We start from the raw sequence: 19,491 nt of genomic DNA on the forward strand, positions 1-19,491 counted from the left end.
AGCCCTCACCAGAGCCTCTCCACAACCATAGCCCTCACCAGAACCTCTCCACAACCATAGCCCTCACCAGAGCCTCTCCACTACCATAGCCCTCACCAGAACCTCTCCACAACCATAGCCCTCACCAGAGCCTCTCCACTACCATAGCCCTCACCAGAGCCTCCCCACTACCATAGCCCTCACCAGAGCCTCTCCACTACCATAGCCCTCACCAGAGCCTCCCCACTACCATAGCCCTCACCAGAGCCTCTCCACTACCATAGCCCTCACCAGAGCCTCTCCACTACCATAGCCCTCACCAGAGCGTCTACACTACCATATCCCTCACCAGAGCCTCTCCACTACCATAGCCCTCACCAGAGCCTCTCCACTACCATAGCCCTCACCAGAGCCTCTACACTACCATAGCCTCTCCACTAACATAGCCCTCACCAGAGCCTCTACACTACCATAGCCCTCACCAGAGCCTCTCCACTACCATAGCCCTCACCAGAGCGTCTACACTACCATATCCCTCACCAGAGCCTCTCCACTACCATAGCCCTCACCAGAGCCTCTCCACTACCATAGCCCTCACCAGAGCCTCTACACTACCATAGCCTCTCCACTAACATAGCCCTCACCAGAGCCTCTACACTACCATAGCCCTCACCAGAGCCTCTACACTACCATAGCCCTCACCAGAGCCTCTCCACTACCATAGCCCTCACCAGAGCCTCTCCACTACCATAGCCCTCACCAGAGCCTCTCCACTACCATAGCCCTCACCAGAGCCTCTCCACTACCATAGCCCTCACCAGAGCCTCTCCACTACCATAGCCCTCACCAGAGCCTCTACACTACCATAGCCCTCACCAGAGCCTCTCCACTACCATAGCCCTCACCAGAGCCTCTCCACTACCATAGCCCTCACCAGAGCCTCTCCACCAACATAGCCCTCACCAGAGCCTCTCCACTACCATAGCCCTCACCAGAGCCTCCCCACTACCATAGCCCTCACCAGAGCCTCTCCACTACCATAGCCCTCACCAGAGCCTCTCCACTACCATAGCCCTCACCAGAGCCTCTACACTACCATAGCCCTCACCAGAGCCTCTCCACTACCATAGCCCTCACCAGAGCCTCTACACTACCATAGCCCTCACCAGAGCCTCTCCAGGAATAGCATTAATGGATGTCTCAGTCTGACAGCGGGATTAATGGATGTCTCAGTCTGACAGTGGGATTAAGGGATGTCTCAGTCTGACCAGCTGGATTATTGGATGTCTCAGTCTGACAGCGGGATTAATGGATGTCTCAGTCTGACAGCTGGATTAATGGATGTCTCAGTCTGACAGCTGGATTAATGGATGTCTCAGTCTGACAGCTGGATTAATGGATGTCTCAGTCTGACAGCTGGATTAATGGATGTCTCAGTCTGACCAGCTGGATTAATGGATGTCTCAGTCTGACCAGTTGGATTAATGGATGTCTCAGTCTGACAGCTGGATTAATGGATGTCTCAGTCTGACAGCTGGATTAATGGATGTCTCAGTCTGACAGCTGGATTAATGGATGTCTCAGTCTGACAGCTGGATTAATGGATGTCTCAGTCTGACCAGCTGGATTAATGGATGTCTCAGTCTGACCAGCTGGATTAATGGATGTCTCAGTCTGACCAGCTGGATTAATGGATGTCTCAGTCTGACAGCTGGATTAATGGATGTCTCAGTCTGACCAGCTGGATTAATGGATGTCTCAGTCTGACAGCTGAAGCATCTTTCAGACATTAATACTGGATGTCCTGGCCTATGATCTCACCTGTTGTTGTGACACCAATGATTCACTGCAGCTTCAGACTCCCTCCCTCTCTCCCTCCCTCCTTCATTCTCTCCCTCCTTCCCTCTCTCACTCCTTCTCTTCCTCCTTCTGTTGGTAACCATAACTCACCACTGCAGAGTTTCTTTTTAGAGGTTTGGATTTCACCCAGCAACCAGCACATGCTCTCATGTGCTCTTATCAAAAGGACAACTACTTGGCAATTCACACAACAAGACATTTCTGTGTGTTTCCACTTGATAGTGAAGTGTTGCACAGACATCATCACAGGAACTTGCTATCTTTAGTTCTAAAACAAATGTTTTGGAATACTCTGATAATGACTGCGTTATCTAAGGTTGTTTTATTTAGTATTATTTTTGTATGTAATTAAGGCTACTGCAATCTGTGTTTACATTTCCCCATAGATAGACAGTAGAACATTTTGGGGGGAATGTATGAGTCCTTGAGTCCTGTCAGTCACGGTAAGAGAGTTAAATTAGCATAAATGTACAGTAGCCTACAGCATTACATTTACATTTTAGTCATTTAGCAGACGCTCTTATCCAGAGCGACTTACAGTAGAGTGCATACATTTTATTACATTTTACATACTGAGACAAGGATATCCCTACCGGCCAAACCCTCCCTAACCCGGACGACGCTATGCCAATTGTGCGTCGCCCCACGGACCTCCCAGTTGCGGCCGGCTGCGACAGAGCCTGGGCGCGAACCCAGAGACTCTGGTGGCGCAGCTAGTACTGCGATGCAGTGCCCTTGACCACTGCGCCACCCGGGAGGTGGCGCAGTGGTGCACACTACAGCATGCACTTGGACACTTACATACGCTGCCTTCAGAATGTATCCACATGACTTGACTTTTTCCACATTTTGTTGTGTTACAGACTGAATATAAAATGGATAAAATGTTGAATTTGTGTCACTGGTCTATACGCAATATTGTAAAAGTGGAATTATGTTTTTCAAAAAACGAAAAGCTGAAATGTCTTGAGTCAATAAGTATTCAACCCCTTTGTTATAGAAGGCCTAAATACATTCAGTTGTACAAATGTGCTTAGTTTATTTTATTTTTATTTCACCTTTATTTAACCAGGTAGGCCAGTTGAGAACAAGTTCTCATTTACAACTGCGACCTGGCTTAACAAGTCACATAATAAGTTGCATGGACTCCGTGTGCAATAATAGTGGTTAACTAATGATTTTTAAATGACTACCTCCTCTGTACCTGACACTTACAATTATCTGTAAGCTCCTTCAGTCAAGCTAATAATGTGCAAATACAAAGACCAGGGAAGTTTTCCAATGCCTTGCAAAGAAGGGAACCTATCGTTATATTAGGTAAAAATAAAAAAGGCAGACATTGAATATCCCTTTGAGCATGGTGAAGTTATTAATGACACTTTGGATGGTGCATCAATCCACCCAGTCACTACAAAGATACAGGCGTCCTTCCTAACTCAGTTGCTGGAGAGGAAGGAAACCGCTCAGGGATTTCACCATGAAGCCAATGGTGACTTTAGAACAGTGAGAGTTTAATGGCTGTGATAGGAGAAAACTGAGGATGGATCAACAACATTGTACATATAGTTACTCCACAATAACAACCTAAATAACAGAGTAAAAAGAAGGAAGCCTGTACAGAATACCAATATTCCAAAACATGTATCCTGTTTGTAATAAGGCACTGAAGTAAAACTGCTAAAAAATATGACAAAGAAATTAATTTTATGTCCTGAATACAAAGCGTTATGTATGGGGCTAATCCAACACATCAGTGAGCATGGTGATGGCTGCATCATGTTATGGATATGCTTGTCATTGGCAAGGGAGTTTTTTAGAATAAAAATAAATGGAATAGAGCTAAGCACAGGCAGAATACTAGAGGAAAGCCTGGATCAGTCTGCTTTCCAACAGACACTGGGAGACAAATGCACCTTTCAACAGAACAATAACCTAAAACACAAAGCCAAATATACACTGGAGATGCTTACCAAGACAACATCGAATGTTCCTGAGGGGCCTAGTTACAGTTTTGACTGAAATCGGCTTGAACATCTATGGCAAGACATGAACATTTCTGTCTAGCAATGATCAACAACCAACTTGACAGAGCTTGAATAATGTGCAAATAGTGTACAATCCATGTGTGCACAGCTCCTAGAGACTTACCCAGAATGACACACAGCTGTAATCACTGCCAAAGGTGATTCTAATTGACTCAGATTTGTGAATATTTTAGACTATTTTGAATATTTTTGACTCAGAGGTGTGAATATTTACAGTACCAGTTTGGACACACCTACTCATTCAAGGGTTTTTATTTATTTTTACTATTTTCCAGTGTGCAAAGCCGTCATCAAGGCAAAGGGTGGCTACTTTGAAGGATCTCAAATATAAAATATATTTAAATTTGTTTAACACTTTTTTGGTTACTACATGATCCATATGTGTTATTTCATAGTTTTTATGTCTTCACTATTATTCTACAATGTAGAAAATAGTAAAACAAAAGAAAAACCTTTGAATGAGTATGTGTGTACAAAGTTTTGCCTGGTGCTGCAAGTGACTGTGTTTTAATGTTGTCTAGGGGTGGCACTTAACTGTGTCTAAAGGTCCTCTAGGGTGGGTACTAGACTGTGTTTAAAGGTCCTCTAGTTGTAGGGTGGGTACTAGACTATTTTCAAAGGTCATCTAGTTGTAGGGTGGGTACTAGACTGTGTTTAAAGGTGCTCTAGTTGTAGGGTGGGTACTAGACAGTCTAAAGGTCCTCTAGTTGTAGGGTGGGTTCTAGGGTGGGTACTAGACTGTCTTTAAAGATCCTCTCGGGTGGGTACTAGACTGTGTTTAAAGGTGCTCTAGTTGTAGGGTGGGTACTAGACTATTTTCAAAGGTCATCTAGTTGTAGGGTGGGTACTAGACTGTGTTTAAAGGTCCTCTAGTTGTAGGGTGGGTACTAGACTGTGTTTAAAGGTCCTCTAGTTGCAGGGTTGGTACTAGACTGTGTTTAAAGGTGCTCTAGTTGTAGGGTGGGTACTAGACTGTGTTTAACGGTCCTCTAGTTGCAAGGTGGGAACTAGACTGTGTTTAAAGGTGCTCTAGTTGTAGAGTGGGTACTAGACTGGGCAGGGTGCCCCATGTCCCCTCGTCTATTTTAAAGCTTATTGGGCATTTGACTTCTCCCTGTGGGCCACTGCCCTCACAAAAACTATGGAAGTTACTAAAAGGGCTTACCAAGAAAAACGTACTCCTCTCTGCCTCAAATTATTAGTCCTTTTGTATGTTTTTGTTGGTGAGCCCTTTTGTTGAATTTTTGTCATTGTTGTAGAGCACCCCTCCCCCTGGATCTGGATTGGGGTAGGATAATATGATCCTGGATCTGTGGTTCTCTATGAGCTTCTATCTCAAGTATTCATCAGTTGGTGTTCTTGTTACGTACTGTTATATCTTATAGCACGTGATGTCTTTCTGATGGAGTAATTGCAGTGGATTGAACTGTAATTGTCTTGTCTCCTGTGAGTTTGGAGTGTCTGGTAGCTAGCTACCGTCCTCCACCCACGCATGCACGTACACACACACACACACAAACATATCCGGTTCTTTCCCACCCCGTGTCATCTGGGAGTAATGATTCTCCCGGGCCTGCCGCCCATATTTCCACTCGTTATCATCAGGCACTGAAACAGAGAACAATACCCACGAACACATAACCTTCACCAAAGCCTCTCCACTACCATAGTCCTCACCACTACCATAGACCTCACCACTACCATAGCCCTCACCACTACCATAGCCCTCACCACTACCACAGCCTCTCCACTACCATAGTCCTCACCACTACCATAGCCCTCACCACTACCATAGCCCTCACCACTACCATAGCCCTCACCACTACCATAGCCCTCATCACTACCATAGCCCTCACCACTACCATAGCCCTCACCACTACCATAGTCCTCACCACTACCATAGCCCACTCCACTACCATAGTCCTCACCACTACCATAGCTCACTCCACTACCATAGCCCACTCCACTACCATAGCCCTCACCACTACCATAGCCCTCATCACTACCATAGCCCTCACCACTACCATTGCCCTCACCACTACCATAGCCCACTCCACTACCATAGTCCTCATCACTACCATAGCCCTCACCACTACCATAGTCCTCATCACTACCATAGCCCTCATCACTACCATAGCCCTCACCACTACCATAGCCCACTCCACTACCATAGCCCTCACCACTACCATAGCCCTCACCACTACCATAGCCCTCACCACTACCATAGCCCTCACCACTACCATAGCCCTCACCACTACCATAGTCCTCATCACTACCATAGCCCTCACCACTACCATAGTCCTCATCACTACCATAGCCCTCATCACTACCATAGCCCTCACCACTACCATAGCCCACTCCACTACCATAGCCCTCATCACTACCATAGCCCTCACCACTACCATAGCCCTCATCACTACCATAGCCCTCACCACTACCATAGTCCTCATCACTACCATAGCCCTCACCACTACCATAGCCCTCACCACTACCATAGTCCTCATCACTACCATAGCCCTCATCACTACCATAGCCCACTCCACTACCATAGCCCTCACCACTACCATAGTCCTCATCACTACCATAGCCCTCATCACTACCATAGCCCTCACCACTACCATAGCCCTCACCACTACCATAGCCCTCACCACTACCATAGCCCTCATCACTACCATAGCCCACTCCACTACCATAGCCCTCACCACTACCATAGCCCTCATCACTACCATAGCCCTCACCACTACCATAGCCCTCACCACTACCATAGTCCTCACCACTACCATAGTCCTCACCACTACCATAGCCCTCACCACTACCATAGCCCTCACCACTACCATAGCCCACTCCACTACCATAGTCCTCATCACTACCATAGCCCTCACCACTACCATAGTCCTCATCACTACCATAGCCCTCATCACTACCATAGCCCACTCCACTACCATAGCCCACTCCACTACCATAGCCCTCACCACTACCATAGCCCTCACCACTACCATAGCCCTCACCACTACCATAGCCCTCACCACTACCATAGCCCACTCCACTACCATAGCCCTCATCACTACCATAGCCCTCACCACTACCATAGCCCACTCCACTACCATAGCCCTCACCACTACCATAGCCCTCATCACTACCATAGCCCTCACCACTACCATAGTCCTCATCACTACCATAGCCCTCACCACTACCATAGCCCTCACCACTACCATAGTCCTCATCACTACCATAGCCCTCACCACTACCATAGCCCTCATCACTACCATAGCCCTCACCACTACCATAGTCCTCATCACTACCATAGCCCTCACCACTACCATAGTCCTCATCACTACCATAGCCCTCACCACTACCATAGTCCTCACCACTACAATAGCCCTCACCACTACCATAGCCCTCATCACTACCATAGCCCTCACCACTACCATAGCCCTCATCACTACCATAGCCCACTCCACTACCATAGTCCTCATCACTACCATAGCCCTCACCACTACCATAGTCCTCATCACTACCATAGCCCTCACCACTACCATAGCCCTCATCACTACCATAGCCCTCACCACTACCATAGTCCTCATCACTACAATAGCCCTCACCACTACCATAGTCCTCATCACTACCATAGCCCTCATCACTACCATAGCCCTCACCACTACCATAGCCCTCACCACTACCATAGTCCTCATCACTACCATAGCCCTCACCACTACCATAGTCCTCATCACTACCATAGCCCTCACCACTACCATAGCCCTCATCACCACCATAGCCCTCACCACTACCATAGTCCTCATCACTACAATAGCCCTCACCACTACCATAGTCCTCATCACTACCATAGCCCTCACCACTACCATAGTCCTCATCACTACAATAGCCCTCACCACTACCATAGTCCTCATCACTACCATAGCCCTCATCACTACCATAGCCCTCACCACTACCATAGCCCTCACCACTACCATAGTCCTCATCACTACCATAGCCCTCACCACTACCATAGTCCTCATCACTACCATAGCCCTCACCACTACCATAGCCCTCATCACTACCATAGTCCTCATCACTACCATAGTCCTCATCACTACCATAGCCCTCACCACTACCATAGTCCTCATCACTACCATAGCCCTCATCACTACCATAGCCCTCACCACTACCATAGTCCTCATCACTACCATAGTCCTCATCACTACCATAGCCCTCATCACTACCATAGCCCTCACCACTACCATAGTCCTCATCACTACCATAGCCCTCATCACTACCATAGTCCTCATCACTACCATAGTCCTCATCACTACCATAGTCCTCATCACTACCATAGCCCTCATCACTACCATAGCCCTCACCACTACCATAGTCCTCATCACTACCATAGCCCTCATCACTACCATAGCCCTCACCACTACCATAGTCCTCATCACTACCATAGCCCTCATCACTACCATAGTCCTCATCACTACCATAGCCCTCATCACTACCATAGTCCTCATCACTACCATAGTCCTCATCACTACCATAGCCCTCACCACTACCATAGTCCTCATCACTACCATAGCCCTCATCACTACCATAGTCCTCATCACTACCATAGCCCTCATCACTACCATAGCCCTCATCACTACCATAGCCCTCATCACTACCATAGTCCTCACCACTACCATAGTCCTCATCACTACCATAGTCCTCATCACTACCATAGTCCTCATCACTACCATAGTCCTCATCACTACCATAGTCCTCATCACTACCATAGCCCTCACCACTACCATAGCCCTCACCACTACCATAGTCCTCATCACTACCATAGCCCTCACCACTACCATAGTCCTCATCACTACCATAGCCCTCACCACTACCATAGCCCTCATCACTACCATAGTCCTCATCACTACCATAGTCCTCATCACTACCATAGTCCTCATCACTACCATAGTCCTCATCACTACCATATCCCTCACCACTACCATAGTCCTCATCACTACCATAGCCCTCATCACTACCATAGTCCTCATCACTACCATAGCCCTCATCACTACCATAGCCCTCATCACTACCATAGCCCTCATCACTACCACAGTCCTCACCACTACCACAGTCCTCATCACTACCATAGTCCTCATCACTACCATAGTCCTCATCACTACCATAGTCCTCATCACTACCATAGTCCTCATCACTACCATAGTCCTCATCACTACCATAGTCCTCATCACTACCATAGTCCTCACCACTACCATAGTCCTCATCACTACCATAGTCCTCATCACTACCATAGTCCTCATCACTACCATAGCCCTCATCACTACCATAGTCCTCATCACTACCATAGCCCTCATCACTACCATAGCCCTCATCACTACCATAGCCCTCATCACTACCATAGTCCTCACCACTACCATAGTCCTCATCACTACCATAGCCCTCATCACTACCATAGCCCTCATCACTACCATAGCCCTCATCACTACCATAGCCCTCACCACTACCATAGTCCTCATCACTACCATAGCCCTCATCACTACCATAGTCCTCATCACTACCATAGCCCTCATCACTACCATAGCCCTCATCACTACCATAGCCCTCACCACTACCATAGCCCTCATCACTACCATAGCCCTCATCACTACCATAGCCCTCACCACTACCATAGTCCTCATCGCTACCATAGCCCTCATCACTACCATAGCCCTCATCACTACCATAGCCCTCACCACTACCATAGTCCTCATCGCTACCATAGCCCTCATCACTACCATAGTCCTCATCACTACCATAGCCCTCATCACTACCATAGCCCTCATCACTACCATAGCCCTCACCACTACCATAGTCCTCATCACTACCATAGCCCTCACCACTACCATAGCCCTCACCACTACCATAGTCCTCATCACTACCATAGCCCTCACCACTACCATAGTCCTCATCACTACCATAGTCCTCATCACTACCATAGCCCTCATCACTACCATAGCCCTCACCACTACCATAGCCCTCACCACTACCATAGTCCTCATCACTACCATAGCCCTCACCACTACCATAGTCCTCATCACTACCATAGCCCTCATCACTACCATAGCCCTCACCACTACCATAGCCCTCACCACTACCATAGTCCTCATCACTACCATAGCCCTCACCACTACCATAGTCCTCATCACTACCATAGCCCTCACCACTACCATAGTCCTCATCACTACAATAGCCCTCACCACTACCATAGTCCTCATCACTACCATAGCCCTCATCACTACCATAGCCCTCACCACTACCATAGCCCTCACCACTACCATAGTCCTCATCACTACCATAGTCCTCATCACTACCATAGTCCTCATCACTACCATAGCCCTCACCACTACCATAGCCCTCACCACTACCATAGTCCTCATCACTACCATAGCCCTCACCACTACCATAGTCCTCATCACTACAATAGCCCTCACCACTACCATAGTCCTCACCACTACAATAGCCCTCACCACTACCATAGTCCTCATCACTACCATAGCCCTCACCACTACCATAGCCCTCACCACTACCATAGCCCACTCCACTACCATAGCCCTCACCATTACCATAGCCCTCACCACTACCATAGCCCACTCCACTACCATAGCCCTCACCACTACCATAGCCCTCACCACTACCATAGTCCTCATCACTACCATAGCCCTCATCACTACCATAGCCCTCACCACTACCATAGCCCACTCCACTACCATAGCCCTCATCACTACCATAGCCCTCACCACTATCATAGCCCACTCCACTACCATAGCCCTCACCACTACCATAGCCCTCATCACTACCATAGCCCTCACCACTACCATAGTCCTCATCACTACCATAGCCCACTCCACTACCATAGTCCTCATCACTACCATAGCCCTCACCACTACCATAGCCCTCATCACTACCATAGCCCACTCCACTACCATAGCCCTCACCACTACCATAGCCCTCATCACTACCATAGCCCTCACCACTACCATAGCCCTCACCACTACCATAGTCCTCACCACTACCATAGTCCTCACCACTACCATAGCCCTCACCACTACCATAGCCCTCACCACTACCATAGCCCTCACCACTACCACAGCCTCTCCACTACCATAGTCCTCACCACTACCATAGTCCTCACCACTACCATAGCCCTCACCACTACCATAGCCCTCACCACTACCATAGCCCTCATCACTACCATAGCCCTCACCACTACCATAGTCCTCTCCACTACCATAGCCCTCACCACTACCATAGTCCTCACCACTACCATAGCCCACTCCACTACCATAGCCCACTCCACTACCATAGCCCTCATCACTACCATAGTCCTCACCACTACCATAGCCCACTCCACTACCATAGCCCTCACCACTACCATAGCCCACTCCACTACCATAGTCCTCATCACTACCATAGCCCTCACCACTACCATAGTCCTCATCACTACCATAGCCCTCACCACTACCATAGCCCTCATCACTACCATAGCCCACTCCACTACCATAGCCCTCACCACTACCATAGCCCTCACCACTACCATAGCCCTCACCACTACCATAGCCCTCACCACTACCATAGCCCTCACCACTACCATAGTCCTCATCACTACCATAGCCCTCACCACTACCATAGTCCTCATCACTACCATAGCCCTCATCACTACCATAGCCCTCACCACTACCATAGCCCACTCCACTACCATAGCCCTCATCACTACCATAGCCCTCACCACTACCATAGCCCACTCTACTACCATAGCCCTCACCACTACCATAGTCCTCACCACTACCATAGCCCACTCCACTACCATAGCCCACTCCACTACCATAGCCCTCATCAGTACCATAGTCCTCACCACTACCATAGTCCTCATCACTACCATAGCCCTCACCACTACCATAGTCCTCATCACTACCATAGCCCTCACCACTACCATAGCCCTCATCACTACCATAGCCCTCACCACTACCATAGTCCTCATCACTACCATAGCCCTCACCACTACCATAGTCCTCATCACTACAATAGCCCTCACCACTACCATAGCCCTCATCACTACCATATCCCTCACCACTACCATAGTCCTCATCACTACCATAGCCCTCACCACTACCATAGCCCACTCCACTACCATAGCCCTCACCACTACCATAGCCCACTCCACTACCATAGCCCTCACCACTACCATAGCCCTCACCACTACCATAGCCCTCACCACTACCATAGCCCTCATCACTACCATAGCCCTCATCACTACCATAGCCCTCACCACTACCATAGTCCTCATCACTACCATAGTCCTCACCACTACCATAGTCCTCACCACTACCATAGCCCTCACCACTACCATAGCCCACTCCACTACCATAGCCCTCACCACTACCATAGCCCACTCCACTACCATAGCCCTCTCCACTACCATAGTCCTCACCACTACCATAGTCCTCACCACTACCATAGCCCTCACCACTACCATAGCCCTCACCACTACCATAGCCCTCATCTTTATGTTCAAACACTCCCCCCATCTTATGCCAATATCAATTATTTTTAAGGCTTTCTGCAAGGTGTTCTATATCTTACATATCATAGGAATATATTTTTCTGACTCAAATAGCATTCCCTTGACATTGCCCTGATGTCCAAAAGCTTTCAGGTCAAAATGTTAGGATATAAAACTTTTAAGTTGCCTATATTTAAAATTCAAAAGGCACTTGCACATCTGAGCTATCTATCTTTGTTGCAGGTGCATGGTAACAGTTGAATAACATGAGAAAAATGTGAAACCTGCACACTGCTCTTTATTAAGCTTTACATATTGGCCTCAATACCTTCATCAGAGCTTTTGTGAGTGTTTATAATTTACACCCTTATGTAGACATTGCATTGAACGGATGTGGGTGGACTAGCAAGAGCAGTGATACTAGCAAGAGCAGTGATACAGTACTAGCACGAGCAGTGATACAGTACTAGCAAGAGCAGTGATACAGTACTAGCAAGAGCAGTGATACAGTACTAGCAAGAGCAGTGATACAGTACTAGCAAGAGCAGTGATACAGTACTAGCAAGAGCAGTGATACAGTACTAGCAAGAGCAGTGATACAGTACTAGCAAGAGCAGTGATACAGTACTAGCAAGAGCAGTGATGCAGTACTAGCAAGAGCAGTGATACAGTACTAGCAAGAGCAGTGATACTATCAAGAGCAGTGATACTATCAAGAGCAGTGATGCAGTACTAGCAAGAGCAGTGATACTATCAAGAGCAGTGATGCAGTACTAGCAAGAGCAGTGATACTATCAAGAGCAGTGATACTATCAAGAGCAGTGATGCAGTACTAGCAAGAGCAGTGATACTATCAAGAGCAGTGATGCAGTACTAGCAAGAGCAGTGATACTATCAAGAGCAGTGATGCAGTACTAGCAAGAGCAGTGATACTATCAAGAGCAGTGATACTATCAAGAGCAGTGATGCAGTACTAGTAAGAGCAGTGATACTATCAAGAGCAGTGTGCGGGTTTCACATTTTTCTCATGTTATTCAACTGTTACCATGCACCTGCAACAAAGATAGCTCAGATGTGCGAGTGCCTTTTCTGGTGAAGTCCTATTACTACGTCATTTATGGTTTCTATGCCTTTAGTTTTCCATGTGGGCCAATTTATTAGTGAATTCTGAAAAGCTCCCAGCCTTGTGCAGGTCTACAATTTTATCCCTGATGTCCTTACACAGCTCTCTGGTCTTGGCCATTGTGGAGAGGTTGGAGTCTGTTTGATTGAGTGTGTGGACAGGTGTCTTTTATACAGGTAACGAGTTCAAACAGGTGCAGTTAATACAGGTAATGATGGAGAACAGGAGGGCTTCTTAAAGAAAAACTAACAGGTCTGTGAGAGCCGGAATTCTTACTGGTTGGTAGGTGATCAAATATCATGTCATGCAATAAAATGCAAATTAATTACTTAAAAATAATACAATGTGATTTTCTGGATTTTTGTTTTAGATTCCGTCTCTCACAGTTGAAGTGTACCTATGATAAAAAATTACAGACCTCTACATGCTTTGTAAGTAGGAAAACCTGCAAAATCGGCAGTGTATCAAATACTTGTTCTCCCCACTGTATGTCTTCAGTAGGGTATTACCAAAAATAAATATACGAACTTTGGGAGCCATGCCATTGTCGTGTCTTTGGCTATGCCGGATTAAGTGATATGACATGCTATTCTATAAAATCCTTTCTCTGTAATTAATATTACCTGATTGAGCTAATCATGTAAATGTAATTAACTAGAAAGTCGTGGCACCACAAAATAATATTTATAGAGCAGTTATCTTCCGAATACACTCTTAAAGACCTAGTAATATTTTACATCAATAGCAGTCAATATTAATCGTCACCTTATTTCAGTCTCATCTGAAAGTTGTAGATTCTTGGTTATCTTCACAAACCCTGGCTAACAAATTGAATCAGCAATACAAAATTGGGTTTAATTATTTATTTACTAAATACCTAACTAATCACACAGAATTACATCTACACAGAATGAATCATATTGATTACACATTACGTCATAAAGGAAAACGTCCCTAGCGGACGGAACAGATATGACAGCTGGTTACCCAAAGAAAAGGGGGTTGGGTTTGAGTGAAAGAGAGGGAAGACTGAGTAACAAAGGGAGAAGCTGTGCTATCGTAAATACAGAATCTTATGCATTCTAAATTACCGCCCATTTGGAAAAGGAAAATGCTAAAAATAATTACTCTGAGCTGCGCTTCAATAGGTTGGTGGTAGATGGAACGCCGTGTTGCCCAACAGAGTCCTTTGAAGAGTGTCTCTGGTGGTGAACGGGAAACATTGTAGTGTCGTCGTTGTGTGGTAGAAGGGATACTCTGTCCGTCCTTTCCTAGCCCATGTTTACAGCGGCCGCTGCTAACTCAATGGCTAGGAGGTATCACTTCTGTAGCGAATAAGAGTTCAAAGTTCATACCATTCGCAACCAAAGCTCACGCTGACGTTGGCTTCGTTCTGTAGTTATTATCTGAACCCTTCTGACATCGGACTGTAGTCCTAATGTACCCGGAACAGGAGGTTACATTTTCGTCAAGGGCTTTTATAGTGGAGGGAGAAGGGTGTGTTTCATAGTTTATAACCCATGTCTCTTCACAGGGGCGGGCCACTGATTGAGCAGAGCCCTAACCTTATGAAAACCCAAATCTCTCATTTGGAAGCTAAAATTACATTTAATCTTTTCACCAATCATTTTATATTTAAACATTTGAATTGCACAACAATTCCATGTGAATCTGATAACTATAATGTGTAGACTTTCCCAGATACAGTTTAGGTCGTCTTGTCATCAGTAATAATGTCTCAGATGACAACCGAACTGACATCATATTCATTAAGTACCAACGCATATTTTCAACTGGTTCTATTACCGAAATATGGTTCCTTTCCCTCCACTTGTTTGATGTTCCCAGACTCTCTGTTTAACAAAGGCTATTCAAGAGTCCCTCTGTAGAGTCAAGAGAGAGGGAAGGGAGAAAGGTATTTATGGGGGGGGGGGGGTCATAAACCTTACCCACAGGCCAACGTCATGACACCATTCTACTTGTAAGATTTATGGGGAGATTATTCCATTTAATTAAATCTGTTTTCATGTTGTAGAGCGGCGGGCGTCCTAAACATGAGTCAGGCACGGCTGGCGGTGTTTAAAGAAAAGCAGAAGTGTTCTCAGCAGGACTGAGATGAACGGATTGGCAGCTCTCCAGGAAAGGACTCTGCTGGCACAGGGCCAGAAAGAGAAACCTCGCTGCCGTGGACACTCTGTTACTGAAAACAAGTGGTGGAAGGGGGATGGAATGGGGGAGGTCAGAGGCAGAGAGTACAAGTTGTGGAGACCATGAGCATGACCATGAGCATGACCGAGAAAGCAGCTAGCTACATAACAGGATGGAAAGGTTATGGGCAATAAAAGGCAAAAAAAGAGTAAGGAATTAAAGGAATGTCTTGAATTGCTGAGAAAAATATTTTAATCCATTTCATATAATATATTACTCCTAGATTTCATTTATAAAATGTTTAACAAACATTGGAAATAGTAAAACGCCACTGTATTGTTAGAGGTGCTATTGCAAATCTCTATCAATTTCTTTTTAATCAATATATTATTCAGGCAAAAACACAACAAAGACAAGCCAGCCACATTTCCTAATTTAGTTTACTGTAGGTTTTAAAGACAGCATGCTCTCTAACAAAATGCTTTAGAATGCACCATGGTTTACTGTAACATAGTTAGCAGACAGGGCATTACAATACACAAGCAGTCATCATCAAGGCCATTCATATATACACATCAAAACATCTTCACATGTCTAATTATTTCATATAAACTCCGCAAAAAAAGAAACGTCTCTTTTTCAGGACCCTGTCTTTCAAAGATAATTTGTAAAAAAATCCAAATAACTGCACAGATCTTCATTGTAACGGGTTTAAACACTGTTTCCCATGCTTGTTCAATGAACCATAAACAATTAATGAACATGCACCTGTGGAACGGTCATTAAGACACTAACAGTTTACAGACGGTAGGCAATTAAGGTCACAGTTATGAAAACTTAGGACACTAAAGAGGCCTTTCCGCTGACTCTGAAAAACACCAAAAGAAAGATGCCCAGGGTCTCTGCTCATTTGCGTGAATGTGCCTTAGGCATGCTGCAAGGAGGCATGAGGACTGCAGATGTGGCCAGGGCAATAAATTGCAATGTCTGTACTGTGAGACGCCTAAGACAGCGCTACAGGGAGACAGGTCGTACAGCTGATCGTCCTCGCAGTGGCAGACCACATGTAACAATACCTGCACAGGATCGGTACATCCGAACATCACAACTGCAGGACAGGTACAGGATGGCAACAACAACTGCCCTAGTTACACCAGGAACGCACAATCCCTCCATCAGTGCTCAGACTGTCCGCAACAGGCTGAGAGAGGCTGGAATGATGGCTTGTAGGCCTGTTGTAAGGCAGGTCCTCACCAGACATCACCGGCAGCAACGTCGCCTATGGGCACAAACCCACCGTCGCTGGACCAGACAGGACTGGCAAAAAGTGCTCTTCACTGACGAGTCACGGTTTTGTCTCACCAGGGGTGATGGTCGGATTCGCATTTATCGTCGAAGGAATGAGCATTACACCGAGGCCTGTACTTTGGAGCAGGATCGATTTGGAGGTGGAGGGTCCATCATGGTCTGAGGCGGTGTGCCACAGCATCATCGGACTGAGCTTGTTGACATTGCAGGCAATCTCAATGCTGAGCGTTACAGGGAAGACATTCTCCTCCCTCATGTGGTACCCTTCCTGCAGGCTCATCCTGACATGACCCTCCAGCATGACAATGCCAACAGCCATACTGCTCGTTCTGTGCATGATTTCCTGCAAGACAGGAATGTCAGTGTTCTGCCATGGCCAGCAAAGAGCCCTGAGCACGTCAGGGACCTGTTGGATCGGAGCGTGAGGGCTAGGGCCATCCACCCCAGAAATGTCCGGGAACTTGCAGGTGCCTTGGTGGAAGAGTGGGGTAACATCTCACAGCAAGAACTGGCAAATCTGGTGCAGTCCATGAGGAGATGAACTGCAGTACTTAATGCAGCTGGTGGCCATATCAGATACTGACTGTTACTTTTGATTTGGACCCCCCCTTTGTTCAGGGACACATTATTCCATTTTTGTTAGTCACATGTCTGTGGAACTTGTTCAGTTTATGTCTCAGTTGTTGAATCTTGTTATGTACAAATATTTACACGTTAAGTTTGCTGAAAATAAATGCAGTTGACAGTGAGAGGACGTTTCTTTTTTTGATAAGTTTAGATCAACTGATTGCACTCTGTGAAATGTAAGCAAAAGGTTTGTGTGTGTTGTCAACACTCTCAGACACACATGGGAAGCGGGTAGCCTGATAGTACAGCACTGGAGAGGCCTTTAGGATGCAGGCTTGGTCAGGGTACACTGAGAGGGTACCAGAGGTCAAGTTCACTACTGACTGTCAGTAAGAGGAGACAGGGTTAGTTCCAGAACTGTCAGAACAGGGGTTAGTCCAATAATAACAAGTGAAAGTGTTTTAAATGCATTTTATTATGCTGTGTTCAGCATGGTAGTTGTGACAGTTGGTAGATCTTATCAGTTATCCACATGTCCATTTGACTGGTAAACTTGACTGTACTGTCAGAACCTTCCCCTCTGATTCAGTTTGTAACAAATCCGCCTTAACAACATGATAGGATCAAATAATAGCGATGAGGGAAAATATTGATCATCAACCCTTAAAAATCAGGTCCTTTTTTAATGAAAAACAAACAAATCTAAAAAACAAACGTATACAGGAGTGAATCAATACTGTAGTTAGTAGATAGAATCGTTGTTACCATAATCACGTTCTGACTGAAGCACTTGCAAAGGCTGCTAAATGGAAGCACTGCAGGCACATACAGCACATTCAGAAAGTATTCATACCCCTTGACTTATTCCACATTTTGTTGTTACAGGCTGAATTCAAAATTAATCAAAATATTTTTTTCTCGCTCATCGACACACAATACCCCATAATGACGAAGTGAAAACATGTTTTAATACATTTTTGCAAATTTATTGAAAATGAAATATAGAAATATCAAATTTACATAAGTATTCACACCCCTTTGCTATGACACTCCAGATTGAGCTCAGGTGCATCCAAATGTCCTTCCATCATCCTTGAGATTTCACTACAACTTGATTGGAGTCCACCTGTGGCCTATTCAATTGTTTGGACATGATTTAGAAAGAAACACTCCTGTCTATATAAGGTCCCACAGTTGACAGGGCATGTCAGAGCATTAACTATACCATGACGTCTAAGGAACTGTACGATCGCTGAGATTGTTTTTAGGCATACAGTAAGCTCCAAAAGTATTGGGATAATGAAATATTTGTGGTTTTGGCTCTGTACTCCAGCACTTTGGATTTGAAATGATACAATGACTATGAGGTTAAAGTGCAGACTGTAATTTGAGGGTATTTTCATCCATATTGGGTGAACCGTTTAGAAATTACAGCACTTTTTGTACATGTTCCCCCAATTTTAGTGGACCAAAAGTATTGGGACAAATTCACTTGTGTATTAAATAGTCAAAAGTTTAGTATTTGGTCCCATATTCCTAGCATGCACAAATATCATACCCCCAACACATGCTAACCTCTCACCATTACAATATCAGGGAAGGTAAAACATGTTAGGATGTTTAGAAACATATTCTATTCTTATTTAAAATAAAAGTGACTCCAAAATGACACAATACATTTACCATTATTTTCCAATGGGCACAAGATAACCAAACAACTAAAAAAATAGCAAATGCATCCAGCCAGTTTGTAGAGCTTGATGTAGTCATTGTGTGCTATAAATATGGGACTAAATACTTCACTTTTGACTATTTAATACACATAAGTGAACTTGTCCCAATACTTTCAGTCCCCTAAAATGGGGCGGACTATGTAAAAAAAGTGATGTAATTTCTAAACGGTTCACCATATGTAGATCAAAATACCT

This window comes from Salvelinus namaycush, chromosome 32 (assembly GCF_016432855.1).
Source record: "Salvelinus namaycush isolate Seneca chromosome 32, SaNama_1.0, whole genome shotgun sequence".
NCBI classification, from domain to species: Eukaryota; Metazoa; Chordata; class Actinopteri; order Salmoniformes; family Salmonidae; genus Salvelinus; species Salvelinus namaycush.